General features: G+C 44.9%; 1 long non-coding RNA gene across 1 annotated transcript; it reads right to left on the reverse strand.

Moving 5' to 3' along the window:
* Positions 1–4,080: 4,080 nt before the first annotated feature.
* LOC124507680 (uncharacterized) lies at positions 4,081–15,098 on the reverse strand. Its single transcript, XR_006961091.1, has 4 exons — positions 13,861–15,098; positions 13,254–13,318; positions 6,118–7,693; positions 4,081–5,637 (listed from the first exon to the last, which is right to left on the reverse strand). It is a non-coding gene; the product is annotated as an uncharacterized LOC124507680 (long non-coding RNA).
* Between the last annotated feature and the right edge of the window lie 11 nt (positions 15,099–15,109).

The raw sequence follows: 15,109 nt of genomic DNA on the forward strand, positions 1-15,109 counted from the left end.
AATCCATCAAGCAGCATTGGTCTCTCTATACTCTAAGAACTTTGATCCATAATTACGTGTTAAACCCTAACTACACCTACTACATTGTGAGTTTTCTAAGTGCTTTATAAATATTAATCACACTAGCTTTTTTGGCAGTCGTATTACCCTGTTCGTTTCCATTCATTCTTCCATCACTAGAGCCATAGGTTGGGGTTTCCCCACTATGCTTGTACTGTTAAGTAAAAACTCCTCACCCAGCATCTGTGCAAATGAGTTTATTAAGCTCAATTTTAGGTACTTACAGTGACTTCTTCTAAACTTAATTTTCGTAGATTCAGCCAATCATTTCAATATAATGATATCATTTCGAATTCTGATTTTCTTTTTTTTTTTAATGTTTATTTATTTTCGAGAAAAAGAGAGAGAGAGAGAGAGCAAGCGGGAAAGGGCAGAGACAGAGGGAGACACAGAATCCGAAGGAGTCTCTAGGCTCTGAGCTGTTTGCACAGAGCCCAACACAGGGTTTGAACCCACAGATGAGATCATGACCTGAGCTGAAGTCAGATGCTTAGCCGACTGAGCTACCGAGGTGCCCCTGAATTCTGATTTTCTTAACCAAACTATTGGTTATTCTTCTCAGATTCATGTGACCTACATATATTCAAACATCTTTTTATTTGGAGACTATAAATTGTTGAATAAGACAAGTTAGAAAGTGATTATCGCCAAATTATCACATTATTCTCATCAGTCAGGCTTCAAGTGCCTCCTTAGGGCCTGGGATGATGCACTATGTTAGGTACAGAACCGTTCTGAACTCCAGAGTCATCATTTTCTTAATGTCTCTACTGTAGTCTAATATATTCATTCTATGAAAAAGATATAGTATGTCTAACCTGAGGTGTTCTTTGCGAATGAGCTCTTCAAGACCACAGTCAGTTTTTGTTAGCTATTACAAGTCATGTCTTATTTGGGATTTCCACTAAATTCATCACTTACGATTTTTGAAATCTACCTTCTTCCACTTTTTGCAAATTCTCACAATGATTGCCCATTTTCAGTGTTCTGGCTCTTCTCTCATCCTCTAAGATCCTCCAAGTTCGCCAAGAAAAATGATCTTAGATGATTTTAATAAATGCAGCTTTATCTATTCAGTGTTTCAACAAGAAGTTATTAAATGTCTATAATGTGCCAGGCACTGTGCTGACCACCAGTTCACCTTGAGTTAAACAGATATATTTCCTCCATTCAAAAGGAGGCATTCCCCTCCATTTTGATCCTCTGTGTCTTGAAAGGTTATAGTTTGGAGAGCCAGTCAGAATTTTTCTTCAATTACACGGGACTTAAACTAACAATGACCAGCGTTTTGCCTGGTAAGTTATACTTCGTACCAGGGAAGGTAAAGAAATGCTAACCGTTAGTCGTTTGCAGTTATAAAATGTCCTAAAGACTGAAGAACATTCTCAGGAACATGTTTTCTAGCAGCTCCCATGGTGCTCACGTCTTGGTGAGCAAAGGCAAATCCAATAATCGCAGGACACATGAACTTGCAGCAAACCCGTGAACAAATAAATTCAAAAAAAATAAAGATAAGTAAATCCAGATTGTGCTTCGGTGCCATGCAAACATAAACAGAATGATGTGATGGAAAGTAAATAGATGTGGAACGAGGCACTACCTTTGACAGAGTGACCAGGCACCATCTCTGATTTCAGTGCAAGTGCAAAGATCATGAGACGGGAAAGAGGTGCACACAGTTAAGGAATCTCCATGGTTGGAGTACAATGAGTGTGGAAGGGAGGTATGAGACAAGGTTGGCAAGTGGGAGGTAAGAAGTTAGTAGCCAGATTCAGAGCCTTGTGAGTCTATCAAAGTTGAGATTCTATTCAACAGGAAACCACTAGAGGGCCCTAGGCCCTGACTGACCATGGGTAAATCAAATCATCTCAAATGGCACCTCTTTGGGGAACAAATACCAGCAAATACTAGGAACAGCATACATCTTTGGAAGCTAAAATCGTTGGCAAAGAACAGGGATACTGTACCATTCCTCTTAAGCAGAAACTTAATTTAATTTCACCCCTCCCTGTCTTTGCCACTTTAATCTTTTGAGACTACACCTATGTCAACTCAGAGCAAAGTATGTGCTTGTTCAGCTCACTGTGATACATAATAATCCCGACATTAGTCAATATGTTGAAAATAAAAATTCAATCATAAAAGACATTTCTGCTTCCAGATTATGTAGAAATGACTTCATTAAGTTAGCTTTCAAAAAGTATTTTCCCCAAAAGCTGATGCCTTCTTAAATGGTTATGTTTAAGGGCTCTAACGAAGACCTGTGTGGACGGAAACATCAGAACTAATGGTGTCTGATTCTGTCTTTGTCATTTTGGTGACGAGACATAAAAGGCATTGGGTATCTTCAGTTTATGCAGTCTTTTGAGAGCTCTTTGACTGAACAGACTCCTTAAGGGACAAAGTGTCCTGGAGAATAAAAATGAAGCAATTTCTGTGACTTGCAGGCTTTGTTACAGAGCAAACACCTTCAGAGGAAACTGGGTGAGTCACTGGGGAGGAGGTGCTCTGTCCCCTCCTCTCTCTTTCCTTCTCTGACTTTCCTTCCTCCCACCTCTAATCTTTCTGCATTTCCGATACCTCTGCATTCTGATACAACCATGTTCTTTTGGCCTACACTTACATCACTCATTGATTCCATATCATTGAGTCAGTGACGTTTCTCAGAGTCTGCGCTTCCTTATCTATAACAGGAGGCTGACACCTGTCCCATCTGGTTAAGTGAGAAAATACATTCAACACAGATAACACAGGCCCTGATATATGAGTAAGTCCCCTACAAATGCTAGTCTTCCCTCATGCGTTCTGCCCCTTGCCACCCTCCCTTTTCTCTTCTTCCCCTGTCCATGCCACAGGCCAACAAGTTTTTCCTATAGCCAGGGCTCGCTTCAGCTCTACTCCCTGGGGTCTAAGGGGTGGAGGCCAACGGGCATAGAGTTTAACACACCCAGAAGTATATTCTAGTACGCAGAGTAAATTTCTATTTTGTTTTATTTTTATTTCAAGAGGTTTCACAAAGAATTATCTGACCTCCTCCGCTAATTAAGGGCAAGATTCTTACTTATTTTTTAAAATATTCATTTATTTATTTTGAGAGAGAGAGAGAAAGAGAGAACATGAGTGGGAAAGGGACAGAACGAGAGAGAGAGAGAGAGAGAGAGAGAGAGAGAGAATCCCAAGCAGGCTCCATGCTGTCAGCACAGAGCCTCGTGCAGGGCTTGAAGTCACAAACCACAAGTTGGATGCTTAACTGACTGAGCACCCAGGTACCCCGAGATTTTTATTTAAAATTGGGGAAAGTTAGGGGCGCCTGAGTGGCTCAGTCGGTTAAGTGTCCGACTTCAGGTCAGGATCTCGCGGTTTGTGGGTTCGAGCTCCACGTCAGGTTCTGTGCTGACAGCTCAGAGCCTGGAGCCTGCTTCGGATTCTGTGTCTCCCTCCCTCTCTGTCCCTCCCCTGCTTGTGCTCTGTCTCTGTCTCTCAAAAATAAACATTAAAAAAATAATTAAAATAAAATAAAATGAAATGGGGGAAAGCTATGTAATGAAGTGCAATTCTACCCCCGCTCCCATATGCCTCCTGGCTCAGACGCGTATGAATACCTTCAAGTACCTGGGTGCAACAGCAACCTGCCAGCAGAGACCAATCCGAGGAGAGGACTAACATCTACTTAATGGGGGTATAAAACTTAGGTTCTCCTACTTGCTCTCGTCAAGCAGAACTCAGGGCTCCAAGCTCCTCCCGTGTTCTGGCTTTACTGAAGCCAGAAGTGGTGTAAGGCCTTGACGTCTTTTGTTTCTAGCCGTACAAAAAGGAGAAGAAAAGAGAGAAGTGGTTTCACAGGGGGAGAGGAGAAGGGTATGAGGGGCCAGTCCTGGAAATGGTGCACGTCACTTCTGCCCACATTCCTTGGGCCGGAATAGAGTCACAGGACCCCACCAAGTCATAAGGAAAGCAGAAAAATAGAATCTGACTCTGGCCCAGAAAGAAAAAAGAAGAGACCATGGTGAACATACAGCAGACTGCCACAACAATCTTTTATTACAAATAGTTTGGTTTAGTATTTTTTTCTTTGCAATGGGACTTTGTATCAGAATTTTAGCAATGTTTAGGAAAATTAGAAGATTGAGAGCAAAAGAAATTGTCCTCGAACGTTGAGCTCCCACAGAATAATATTGACTGTCCTGATGTGACTCTTCTCACACATCCTACAAAAACCATGTAGTCGACAAGGAGAGAAAGTGATGCCGCCCGTAACCTTCTCTAGGGGCACCACAGAGCCTCCCTCTCCTGCCTGCAGAGAAATCTCTCGCCCTTATCCCTTCTCCCTTTTCTACCTTCCTTGACCCCTTGGTCTCCTCAATCTTTCTGCTACCTGCTCTCTCCTCGTGTTCAGTCTCTGGCTTAGTTCTAGTTGAGCCAGATGTTGGTATCGGAAGGATGGCCATTGCTTGTTTGCAACCTTTCCAGGAGCTTCCCAGGTGAAATTTGAAGCCAGTGCCCATCACAGAGGGCAGGGAGAGTCTGAAGAAGTGATAGGCCACTCCAGGTCAGTAGGCCGCAGTTTTAACAAGTGAGGGGAACTTCTATACGAGGCTTATCTGAAGCACCAGCACGAACGGATCCTTGCACCTGCCTGCCAAATCTAAGTTTGTAAAGAGACTCTAACTGGACTCAGTCATGTGTCCCATGAAGGTGTTTTCAAAACCACATCACCATCTCAAGGCCATCTCCTTGGATGGGCAGCCTGTGGGAATGGGAAAGACAAGTGGAACCCACATTCCAAGGTCAGGGAACAGGGTGAGGAGCCTCCAAGTGCCTGGGACCGGCTCATGGGTCAGCTGGCAGTCACATCTGTTTGGCGACCTTGCTCAGTAGAAGTCAGAAAAAGACTATGTGTCCTATTCCCTGAGTTGCAATACCTAAGGCATCTGTGTTCCCTTCTGGCTCAGAGAAGTGGGAGGATGTGAGGCAGGTGGGGGCGGGGGGCAGAAAACAACTACCCCCCTCCCCGAGAGTTCCTGCTCTGTGCAAGCGAGGTGAGAGCTAGGAAGCAAAGCATTCCTCTACTGGATCACAAACTAAAGACTGGTAAGCCATGTCTCATAAACCATATTATCCCGCTTCAGGCCACCAGGTTTATTTCCTTACATTAAACCTAGGCCTCTTGTAAACTCTGATTAAGTGCATACACTCCTCGTGTGTATGTGTGGGGTGGGGGGTGCAGGGGTATAAATTGGAACACTATTAATGTAAATTTGACAATATGTATTTACACTCGAGGTGCACCTATTCTTTGACCCAGCAGTTTCTAGAAAGTTGTCCTACATACTTCACATACGTGCAAAGGAAGTTATTGATTGTTTTTACTGAAGCACTTTGGGAGTGAAAAAAAAAAGATAAGAAATGGCCCAAATGCCTATCGGCAGGAGAGAGGCTAAATACGTTATGGGACAGCCATACAACGGGTCATCGTGGAGCCAACGGAAAAGAACGGGGACTCACGCACTGGAGACTTTCCGAGACGGAGCAAAGGAGAGGGTCGCTTGTGCCAGTATGTGCAGGGTGGCACCACGTCTGAAAAGGGGAAATGGAGAATCATATCAGTCTTTGTCTAAGTGTAGAATGCCTCTGAACGGTTATAAAGAAATCGGTTACCCTGGGGCAGCTGGGTGGCTCAGTCGGTTGAGCGTCTGACTGCGGCTCGGGTCATGACCTCTTGGTTTGTGAGTTCGAGCCCCACATGGAACTCACGGCTGTCGGCACAGAGCCCGCTTCAGATCCTCTGTTCCCCTCTCTCTGCCCCTCCCCCACTTGCACTCTCTCACATTCAAACGTAAAAATTTTTTTTAATGTTAAAAATTTTAAAAAATGAATCAGTTACCCTAGTTATCTCAGGGAACGAGGGCTGGGGGGCTGGGTACACTTTTTAGACGTTTTAGACTTTCCTTTTATCATGCGTTCAGGAAAATTCAAGTTGAAAGTAAATAAACAAAAGTTTTCGATCTTACGTCCACAGTGCCACAATCTGTGGAGACAAGGGTTACGGCTCCTCACCTGACCTAGAGCACTCAAGGGCAGGAGCATGTCCTTGGAGCCAGTGTGACTGAGGCATCACCTGGGAGAAGATGAGGGGCTGCGGGGTTTACATTTCCACCATCCCCACGGGCAGAGTCCCTTTCAGGGGCCGACTTAGGAGAATCCAGGTTTTCTTTTTACAAAATAAGGTGGCGTTGTCTTTCATGGACAATCAGACTCTGTTTTCACAGTTTCTTCAGCTCGGCTGCAGCTCAAGAAAGTAAACAGCAAAAACAGGTGAACCATAAAATTAGGCCTACATCATTGGGGTGATAACAAAGGCCATTAAATCTATCATTTGGGATCTAAATGTTGGAGTTGGACTTTAATGATACCGTAAAACTCTACCGAAAGTAGATTAATCCAGAATAATAATACAGAAAACGGCCTGATGGAAAAGTTTGAAAAATTATTCAAGCTTTCCAACTGATATGGACATTAGCACATCCCCATCCTTAATGGCGTAAAGAGAAACAGCATTACCGATGCTGCAGGCATCAGGGCTCAGATCTGAGAGCGTTTTGATATTAAACAAACAAGCCACAATTAGGTGGGCTTGGCAAAGGCGTGTCCCGTTTATGCTTAATCGTGAGAAGTAGGCGTTGCGGATGTCTGTCCTCTACACTCTTCGAGAGATCACTCAAGTGGTGCAGGCTGCGGGACGGGAGTCAGGGGATGAGACCCAACTGAGAAGCCAAGACAGCACAGGAGCGGGAGCCCACAGAGGGGCGCAGACAAGGCCAGAACGGACGAGGCTGCTCAGCCCACGCCTGGGCGGGGGTGGGGGGGAAGACACGCCTTTGTACCTCCCGCCCTTGGCGGTGCTGGCTGGGGAAGGGGGTCCTTGCTGGGAAAAACCAAAACCAAACAAGGAAAGCTGCTCATCTACCTTAGAAATGTCACGGGACACGTTGAAGAAAGGAGCCTGGGGACAAGGCAGAGAGAAGGAGGGAGAAGAGCCTGGAGAGGCCGAAAGGCAAGAAGGTAGGTGACTCCTTCCTTTCAGAATGGGCGATGTCGCGAGTGTGGTAGGAAATCTTGGTGAACTTGTGACAAGGCAATCGCCCCCTCCTCCACAGCCCCATGAGAAAGGAAGAGGAAAACTTCAGCTAAAGACCTGTATTACTTTGCAGTGTTTTTTAGAGTCAGATTTACAGGTTTTTGCCTGTGAGTGGCACCGTGCTGACGATTATTTTTGACTTGGAAGCAAGAAAACTTCACATTTGGGGGATTGAATTCTCGCACATCGTGGATGCGAGACACAGGGAGGAGGCAGGGAGTGAGGAAGGGCAGGGCCCGTGGAAATGGTGGGGGCCAGATCCCTGAGACCCAGGACGCCAGTGCAGAAGATTGGCTCTTACTCTGAGTGAGTTAGGAAGAAGCTGGAGAGTCCTGAGCAGAGAGTAATAATAGAAGGGGACCCGTGTTTCTAAAGAATCACCATGGCAGTGTAGGCAACAGGTGGCTGGACTTCACGGTCACCAGTCAGATGAGTTAGTTGGTAGACGTCTTCATGGCGGAAGGATCAAGTCGTCACCGGTGGACCAATCTTCCACTGTACAAAGGGGGAAAACCAGACATTAAGTCCTTCCTGGAGTGATGCAGCACCCAGTAATCATCAAGTATTAAAATATAGAATTTCTGTCCAAAAACTGAATTTTCCTCCAATCAAGTGTTCAGAGCTAATGTCTACTTTGCAGGAAATGTAGGTGGCGAAAAGACAAAATCAGAAAGGGGGCAGTCTGTGGGACAGGTGACCCAGGTTGTCCAAAAATGGTGACGGAATTTTTTAAATTAAAAGGATGGGGGACTGGTTCAGGAAGGTTTTCTGCCTCCAGCCCTGGTTCGCACTCCGCGTTGACAGCGCCTTCTGGAATCCACCTCCCCTGAGCTGCCCTCCCCTCCCCACACTTTCTTTATCCCTTGCCCCGGATTCCTATTCTGCTCAATGCATTTTCTATTTCTAGTTATTTTCCTTCCGTGTCATGCTGTGAATTTATAGAAGAGATTATTCGCTAGACATTTCTGAGGATCTCAATTCTCATTTTCCACCACTCCTGCTCTACAACCGTCTACTGCTGGTAGGGGTTTAGACAATAGGTCTGAATTCTAAATATGTCTGAATGTGTCTAAATTTTATTTGAATGTGCTTGTCCTCTGAGGGGAGATTTGTGGGGATTTTCCGTCCTCTAGTTTTCTCAAAAGTGGTTTCCATGGGTAATTTTTCCATTCACTATGCTGATTGATCTATGATTAGTCACCTTGATCTGCCATCACAAAATACCATAGACTGGGTTGTTTAAACAACAGAACAGAAATCTATTTTCTCACAGCGTTGGAGTCCAGAATCTGAGATCAGGGTGTCAGGATGCTTAGATTCTGGTGAGAGCTCTCTTCCTGGCTTGCAGACACTGCTTCTTGCTGTGTGCTCACAGGGCAGAGAGAAAGAGAACAAGCTCTCTGATAGCTCTTCTTTTTTTAAAAAAAAATTTAATGTTTATTTATTTTTAACAGAGAGAGAGAGAGAGAGAGAGACAGAGCATGAGTCGGGAAGGGTCAGAGAGAGAGGGAGACACAGAATCTGAAAGCAGCTCCAGGCTCCGAGCTGTCAGCACAGAGCCCGATGCGGGGCTCGAACTCATGGACTGCGAGATCATGGCCTGAGCTGAGGTCGGAAGCTCCATCGACTGAACCACCCAGGTGCCCCTCTGATATCTCTTCTATAAAGGTATCAGTTCCATCATGAAGGCCCTACTCTCATGACCTCATCTAAATCTAATTATTTCCCAAAGCTTCCTTTCCAAATGCCACTACATGGGAGGGTGAGGGGTTCAACAGATGAATTTTGAGTGGCCACAATTCAGTCCTAGCTGTCTATTTGATTTTCACGGAGAAAGGTGTTTAAAAAACGACCCTGGTATCATGATCCCAGCCCCTGAAATATGATAGAATTTTCTGCTGTGCTGTGTGTGGGATACAAGAGAAAAAGAAAATCAAGGATGAATCTACAGTGTTGAGCTTAAGCAACACGAAGGATGGAGTTTCCGTTTACTGAGGTGGAAGGGAAACCAGGATTTCAGTTCTATGTGTTAAGTTTAGGACGCTTATGAGGCATCCAAGTACAGATGTAAAATAAGCAGGCAGACCAGAGCCTGGAGGTCAGGAAAGATCCAGGCCAGGATATAAATTTTAAAGTAGCCATGCTCTGGAGCCATGAGATGAGAGAATACCAAGTAGGTCAACGCAGAGAGAGGAGAGAAGAAGTCCGAGGACTGGACTCGGGGCAATCCAATGCATAAGAGTCAGGTGAGGATAAATCCACTCAGATGAAGAAGCAGTTGCTAATGAGGTCAGAAGGGAATCAGAAGAGCATGTCTTCCAAGCAAAGCCAGTGTTTCCCTAAAGAAAGAGGGACAATCTAGCTCCAGGGCTCAGGCACTGGTCACATCCCTGAATATGGAAAACTTAAGTTGAGCCCACAAGATGTGTTTCTTATTCCTCTTCGACTTCACATGCTCCAATGTCTTCATTCAAGAACCGTTTACAGTCCAGGCTCTGAGTCAGGCAAAGGGCCACAAAGTCAATAACTCTGGTCTCTGTTCCTCAGGAGCTGGCTCACATTTCAGTGCAGGAAAAAGGCAATAAATTAATAACCTCCACCGAAGGCCAGAAACCCTGCAGAAGTCAAGGTCTATATAGAACCCAGTGTGGCTAAGGGTCAAGGTAGATCAAGTGCCCTTACAGACAGTGTGTGGCGAAATCGAGGAGTTGGGCTCTAAACCATCCTAGGTCCAACTGCGTGGCTTTGGGCAGGTTACAATCTCTGAGCATCTGCTTCCTCATTTGCACAATGTGCATAATAGCAGTAATCATAATTTGTGCTACAGGATGGATGTGCTCATGAAACGGATGTTTATCAACTGCCCAGTACGGGGACTATGCAGGTGCTCGGCAAATGTCAATCCCCTCCCCACGTTTTTGCCCTTGTACATCTGAGCTCTTCAAGCACAAATAGGAGGTGAGTGTTTTCAGGTTGGATAGGAAAATTAAGATAACAGGAGCTCAACTGCAAGTTAAAGGTCATACCTTTGGAATGAGTTGAAGATTTAGGGTTAGGAGAAAGCGTCCACAAAATAACTCGCCTACAGTCTTCACAAATTCAAGGTCATGAAAGACAAAGACTGAGGAATAGATTCAAGGACACTAAGAAGACATAAATACCCGGTGTGATTTTGGATTGGATTCTGGATCGCCCCCCCCCCCACATTTCTTTGTTTGCTATAGACAACAATAACAAGACAATTGGCAACATTTTCATCAGTTGTGTTGATGTTGATAATTATACAGTATTATGTAAGAGGATGTCCTTGTTATTAGGAAATATATATTGAAGAATTTAAGGGTAAAAGACGGCACATCTGCAAATTTAATCTCATGTGGTTCTAAAAAAGAATGTGTGTGCACACATACATACATGCACATACACTCATGCAGAGCAGAGAAAGAGAATGATGATGTGAATGTGTAAAACGTCAACGGTTGGGTAATCTCGGTGAAGGATATATGGAAATTCTTTGTATACTAATTGCAATTTTCCTGGAAGACTGAAATTACTTCAAAATATTTTTTTTTTTTAAAGAAAGCTTCTACTATGAAAGGCAAAGCAAATGACTTTTTATGTCATAACGATTCAGGAAATCCTACCCAGGAAAAAAAATCAAAATTGGCAGCCAAGCTCTGGAGTGGAAACATTAACATGGCCCCAGCCAGAGACCTGGCAAGGTTCAGAGAATTCTGGAGGCCCCAATTAGAAGTAACGGGAACTGAACTAGTAGTATCTCAACACAGGTTCATTAGTACAGCAACGGTCCTTTCTTAACATAGAGTTCAACGCAAGGGCACCGCTTGTGTGGTTTCCGAGAGGCCCTGAAGCCACCACATCCTTTGTCAGAACTTTCTGTTTCAGAGCAAAGAAAAGGTAAGAGCTTAATTGTAGTACCAGACCAGCAACAATCCACACACATCTGATTCTACCTGTCAATCGCTGGTTTGGGAGAATGCCTTCCAGAAAATTATCTACTGTGGTTGCGCTGCCACTTTTCAGAATGCTTTTATTCATGTAAAGTAGAAGTCTGTAAACCTTACCCAAGCTATTTAATTGCAACTTTTCCAAATCTAAATGATTCAGCCGTCCTTAATTTAACATGTACGCTCAATTCTTTGTTTCTGGGAAAGAATCATTACATAGGATATGGCAAGTGTATATGTATGTACAAAAGGAAAATGTGAATTCATAATCCTACTGTATTTATTATATTACATTATGTATAAAATACAATTACATATATTTATGTATAAACATATTATATATAACAAATAAATATGATAAGCCCCTGGGAATCAGTTAAAGAGTTGTCAGAATTAATAAGAACAGGTGCAAAATTCACACACAAAAACCAGTGGAATGCCTGTACTCCCAATTCCCCAACACACCCCCGATAAAAAAAAAAAAACTGTTAAAAAATTTAAAAGACATCCTCTTCTGATGAGTTCAAGGGATGTATGTTTAAAACTTTCCATTTAAGAAGGTAAACTAATAAATTCCATTGAAAAGTAGTAATAGACAACAAATAACTAAGAAAAATCCTAATGAGAAATGTATATGAAACTACTTAACTGAATTCAGAGATATAAAAGATACATTAGGGGCGCCTGGGTGGCTCAGTCGGTTGGGCATCCGACTTGACTGCGTCATGATCTCGCGGTCCGTGAGTTCGAGCCCCTCACTGGGCTCTGTGCTGACAGCTCAGAGCCCGGAGCCTGCTTTGGATTCTGTGTCTCCCTCTCTCTCTACCCCTCCCCCGCTCATGCTCTGCCTCTCACTCTCAAAAATGAGTAAATGTTAAAAAAAATGTTTTTAAAAGATACATTATATGCTGCTGTATGGAAAAAGCTAAACATAAAGATGCCAGCTGTTCTCAAATTAATTTGTAGGCTTATTGTGTTCTCTATAAAACCTATGTTGACGTGTGGGAGGGTTCTGAGGACTCAACAAAATAATCTAATTAATCTTAACATATAAATAGGAAAAGATACCATGTACACCTGAAACCAATATTATACTGTATGTTAAACTAACTGGAATTTAAGTCAAAAACTTGGGGAAAAAATGATATCAAAACAAATTCCTTATAAGAAGGCCAGTAAGAGAGAATCGGCCTTACACTGAAACATATTACAAAGACCTTAAAATTAAACTAATGGTACTGGTATAAGAATAAGTAGAAATTAAGGAAACAAAATAGTACAAAACGGATCACGGTGTTTACAAAATGTAGTATATTTTATAGACAGTATTGTAAACAAGGAGAAAGAGATGATTATTTGATAATGATGCTAGAAAAACCATGTGTGGGATTTCTGGACTTAAAGAAAAAGGTTAACAAACATTTAAAGAAAACTATCTAGGTCTGGACCATAAGAGTCTCCTGAATTTCCCTTCTCTCATGAAGACACCGAATAACAACTCCACATAGAACAGTTCCCTCAGAGAAATCCAGAGACCAGCAGAGTGGCTCCTATACATCAGGACCCTGCAAAAGTACCCGCATCAAAGCGACCAGGAGGGGCGCCTGGGTGGCTCAGTCAGCTGAGCACTGGACTCTTGATTTCGGCTCAGATCATGATCTCACGGCTCGTGAGTTCGAGTTCTGCGTCCGCCTCTGCACTGACAGCGTGGAGCCTCCTTGGATTCTCTCTCTCTCCCTCTCTCTCTGCCCCTCCCCCACTCACACTCTTTCTTGCTCAAAATAAATACATAAATAAACATTAAAAATATATAAACAAACGAAGTGAGTAGGAAAGGCTGAGACGCGCTCCTGCCATAAACCCTACCGCTGGCACACGACGATGGCGCTGGGAGGGAACAACGCCTCTCCCAGCCTCTCCCTGAGGACCCAGAGGTTTAGACAGCACATCCAGTGCCCCAGCTCCTAGGGCCGGCTCCCAGGGATGGGCCCCCAGATCGCCTAGCTCTGAAAACCAGTGGGGCTTGCACTCACAGTCCTGCAAGATGACAGCAAACAGAAGCAGTTACTAGTCAGACGTGCACTCACCTGAGCTGATCCACAGGGCTCGGTGTGGAGGGGGCATGCGGACATGCAAACTGTCCTGTCTCTCCCTGGAAGGAATTTGACTGCACACTTTACAAGCTGCTGCTTGAGGACCCTGCCTCCAGTTAGCACCCATCTACGTGCCGAACGCGGATCCGTCCCAGACCCCGAAACGGCCGGTGGGCACATCCCCCACCTCCCCTCTGGTTCACTCCAGCAGTGAAACCAAAGTGCCAGTTATCTCTCAGGAAGGAGTTTGTCCACACAGCTAGTGCCTCAACATTTACAGCCGTCAGCTGAGGGATGGGCCCCTAAATCGCCTACTTCTCCTAACCAACAGGGCTTGCATTCATTCACTAGTCCCAAAGGGCTATTAGCCAAACAAAGAAGCGGTTTTTCAATGGGCATAGGAGCATGTCCCATGACTCTACGCTTGGGCTTAACACAGAGGAAGCAAGGGAAAATGCCCACCTCCCAGTTCCTCCCTGGAAAGGACTTAACTACATACATTCCCAGCTGCTGTCTGAGCGTCCGTTACGAAACAGCCTGCATCTACTTGGGAACTACAGGCCTCCCCTTTGGTACACGGACAGTCTTGGCACACCCTCACCTTCTGGGAGCCGCTAAGAGACAGGCTTGAGAGTAGACCGGGAGCTCAGACCAGGCTGATCGACTTCCAGAAGCCATCCCAGTAGCCAGGGAGAGGTGTTGCTTAACCCTGGTAACACTGTGTGTTGGATGCCACTGGACCTTGGGGAGATGTGGATTTAAAAAGTAGGGCTGATGTCCATTCCCTGATGTGTCGGTGGGGGGGGCCCTTTCGGTGACCATTGCTTGGCTGCCTCGGGCACTAACCAGCAGCCAGAGTTTCTATTTCATCAGAGGAAGTGAGGAGATTGTCAGCACAAAAAGCAGAGTCCTTGCGAAAGAGGCATGCCCTTCCACTTTTACCTTGCATTGATGGCGGCCGGCAAGCCAGTCATATAGCAACCTGATCGAATGCAGATTGCCGTTGGTCCCAATCTGATAAACTCTGTTGGGCCTTGGGTCTATGAATAAGGAGTAGTAAACAGACAGATCTGACTCTCAAACAGTGGCTCCAAATCCAAGCACGAACTGAGGGCTGAGATCAGATGTCGGGAGACTTGTGGTCCATGGATGCTTAGCTTTCGCTGATCATCAAAGGGACAGGGATTGGGGGATCGTGCGCTCCAGAGTATAACGTCTACGATTTTTGCCAAGATGCCATCTGAGTCTCAGAACCATAAGGGAAGGGAAGCAGGAAGGCAAATCTAAGTAAGAACTTCCTAGGGGCATTCAGAGATGGATGAGCCACACGGTCACCGGGCCTCGGCACAGAAGGCACAGGTGGTATACCAACCACATTTTCTAGCTTCTAAATTGATGCTTGACATTCGGGCTTTCCTGACCGGGGAAAGACCGCCCCTGTCAGCACTAGCTAATTCCTAGAGGCAATAGCCCCTACTCACCACCCACATGCTTTAGTAGTGCCTTACTCTTTAGGACAATATCCCCCATCCTGATCACCCCAGGGCCAGCCATTACACAACAGAGGTAGCCCCTACCCACTGAGCCTGCTGAAATTGTGTGAACCAGCCCAGTGCTAAACCTGCTTAGCCTTCTTACCCTGCCTTGCACACTCCTACCAACAAAAGCTGCAATAAAGCCACTTGCCCACAGTTCCCTTACTCTCTCTGCCTGTGACCAATACCGGTGCGTCCCTGGGTGGCCCTGCATGGCATGACATCCCCCTTCCTCTTAGAAACTACAAGTTAGAAACTATCTTTTCGATGGCAATTGTCTTCTGATCTGCCGACCTCACCGACCCTGCATAAAAA

This window comes from Lynx rufus, unplaced genomic scaffold (assembly GCF_022079265.1).
Source record: "Lynx rufus isolate CCGP_SWC_20201006 ecotype Redwood Valley unplaced genomic scaffold, mLynRuf1.p SCAF_12, whole genome shotgun sequence".
Lineage (NCBI taxonomy): Eukaryota > Metazoa > Chordata > Mammalia > Carnivora > Felidae > Lynx > Lynx rufus.